Source organism: Perognathus longimembris, chromosome 3, assembly GCF_023159225.1.
Source record: "Perognathus longimembris pacificus isolate PPM17 chromosome 3, ASM2315922v1, whole genome shotgun sequence".
Lineage (NCBI taxonomy): Eukaryota > Metazoa > Chordata > Mammalia > Rodentia > Heteromyidae > Perognathus > Perognathus longimembris.
The window spans coordinates 21,133,366-21,136,673 of record NC_063163.1 but is presented as its reverse complement, the minus strand read 5'-3'; positions in this window follow the sequence as shown (position 1 = coordinate 21,136,673).

The following is a 3,308-nucleotide window of genomic DNA, read 5'->3' as shown; positions in this document are numbered from 1 at the left end:
GTTGATTGTGGGGCTTGAACTCAAGGCCTGGGCTTGGGCGCTATCCCTGAGCTTTTTCCATTCTAGGCTAATGATCTACCACTTTGAGCCACAGGGCCACTTCCAAAGAGAAAGGTTCTACTGACACCAAGTTTTGAAGGTTCCACAGAAGATACAGTGGATCCCTTCCTTAAAGCTGATGGTTGTTGTACCAGATGCTAATGGAAATGAGTACTCCTTAGAGTGAAAAACTCACCTCAAATCAGAGAGCAAAGAAAGAGGAAGGGTGGTGTCTGACAATCCTTTTTAAAGACACACCCCCAATGATCTCCAGAGCTCCCAGTAGGTCTTTTCTTCTCAAGGTTCCACCACTGCCCAACAGTGCCACCTTGGGAACCAAATTTTTCGTACATGGTCCTTGAGGAACAGTCAAGATCTAGGTCATAGCAGTAAGATTTTCCTGTTGTATCAAAAACACCTCTTGGGCTGGGGATCGGGCTCAGCATTAGAGTGCCTGCCTGGAGAGCTCAAGGCCCCAAGTTCGGTCCTCAGCTGGGGGGCAGGGCGGGAGGGGGGAACTACAAAAAAAAACAAAAAACCTCTTAATAGTTTAAGACAGGCTTCAAAAATGTTTTCACATTGTATTTACTTATGAGATTATTTTCACCTCTTTTGACCTACAACAGTTTCTTTTTTTTCCCATACTACTGCTAGTTGTAATTTAGCAATTACTAAAAGTAGTTTACACATAGATCTCCATAGCTGCTTTAATTGGTAACCCAGTGTCACACACAAAACTTTCTAGTAGTTAGGACATTTTAGTCCTATTTGTAAGTATTTCTCCCCAGTCTCTCATTCATCAATGGTGTACTTATTAATGAATCAGCATTTATTGAATGCCTAAGATGTTTTATTTTTTATTTTTTTTCTATTTATTGTCAAAGTGATGTACAGAGAGGTTACAGTTTCATAAGTTAGGCCTTGAGTACATTTCCTGTACTGTTTGTTACCTCCTCCCTCATTCCCCCTCCCCCCTCCACTTGCCCTCTCCCCCCATGAGTTGTTCAGTTGGTTTACACCAAATGGTTTTGCAAGTATTGCTTTTGGAGTCGTTTGTCTTTTTATCCTTTGTCTCTCGAGTTTGATATTCTCTTTCACTTCCCTAGTTCTAATACCAGTATATACAGTTTCCAATGTACTCAGATAAGATACAGTGATAGTGTGAGTACAACCACAGGAAGGGAATACCAAAGGATCATCAACAATAGAAGCTATGGTTTCACATGGCATGTTGAAAGTAATTACAACAGTGATATAACAGACATTTCCATAACATGGAGTTCATTTCACTTAGCATCATCTTATGCATTCATAAGGGCATAGCTATTAGGCTCTTTTGATCCTCTGCTGTGACTAGCCTAAACCTGTGCTAATTATTCCCTATGAGGGAGACTATAGAGTCCATGTTTCTTTGGGTCTGGTTCACTTCACTTAGTATAATTTTTTCCAAGTCCTTCCATTTCCTTACGAATGGGGCAATGTCATTCTTTCTTATAGAAGCATAAAATTCCATTGTGTATATGTACCACATTTTCCTGATCCATTCATCTACTGAGGGGCATCGGGGTTGGTTCCATAGGAAATGAGAATGGCCAAGAGACATATGAAAAAGTACTCTACATCACTGGCCATAAAAGAAATGCAAATCAAAACAACATTGAGATCCCACCTCACCCCAGTAAGAATGTCCTTTATCAAGAAAACTAACAATAATAAATGTTGGAGGGGATGTGGCCAAAAGGGAACCCTACTTCATTGTTGGTGGGAATGTAAACTGGTTCAGCCACTCTGGAAAAATGGTATGGAGATTCCTTAGAAGGCTAAATATAGAACTCCCCTATTACCCAGCAGCCCCACTTTTTTGGGCATCTACCTAAAAGACCACAAACAAGAACACACTAAAGCCACCAGCACAACAATGTTCATTGCAGCCTAAGATGTTTTAAACAAAAGGTATTCCTCTTGGAATAGTCTCTTGACTCACAGCACAAGAGAGAAAACAAAAGAGAAGAAAAGTTATCAAGGTTTTAAGCTCCTTAAGCACAACTAGTTTTAAACCTCTAATATTTGTCTTTAAGCTAGGAACAGATACATATTCATTGACATATATATATATATATATATACACACTCACACACACTCATGCACACAAACACACATACACACAATGTTCTTCTAACTATGGACCTGTTTAGGGAGGTGAAGGGGAGGGAAGAGGGTGAATAATTTCAAAATACATTGCAACGATATCTAAAGATGGTACAAGGAATTTCAATGAATGCTGTTGATCAATAGGTGCTTGAAGGATCAGGGGATGTGGAAGCAATATAGGTTATTCTGGTTAAAATATAATATATGCACATATGAAATTACATGGTGAAACCCCTTTGTGCACATAATACAAGCACATTAAAAATGTTACTGACAAGAAAATAAAAATCTCTGTTGGAAGGAGTACCAGTAGAGGAGGGGGTTGAAAAGAGAGAATGAAAGTGAATATCCCTGAAGTAGTTCATTTGCATATATGAAAATAGAACAATGAAACTGTTGAAATTGTTTCATATGGGGAAAGGGGGATGGAAGAGAGTGATAGAGGAAGTGAGTTTGATCAGGGCACATGTACAGGAATGTTAGAATAAATTTCTCCTGTGCGACTAATGTATGCTAATAAAAAAGAAAAGAAAGAAAAAGAATTTTCACAGCTAAAATACTAATAAGTGTATCATTTTTCTTTATTCTTTTATTTTAAGTAGTTGTACAGGAAGGTTTCAATTCAACAAGTCAGGTTATGAGTACAAAGCATCTTGATCAATGTTACCCTTTCCATCATCCTCTCCCATCTCTCCCAATCCCACCTCTACCCTCAAGTTATGTGGTTTCATATTCAAATGTGTACATTATATATAAAATGACTGTATTTGCTGGACCTTCCTCTCTCCATTTGTCTGTCCCCTTTCCCTTTGCTTCCCCAAGACATGTTTCAGTGTTACAAATGTACCTTGTGTGAAATTCTACAGATCACATTTTTATGTAAACCACATTTGCTTACTATTCCCTTAAATCCAGCTGCAATAATGAGACTGTATATTGTGACACAGTTAAAATACTTTAGCTTTTAAAAATATGAGATAGTTGAAGAACTCTAAATAAGGGGCAAGTTGACACAATTACAGGCTCACACAGAATTATTCAGGACAATTTACAAGTATTCAATACATAATAAATAAAGCTGTGCACCCTGTCTACAGCATTGGGAGGGAATGCCAGGA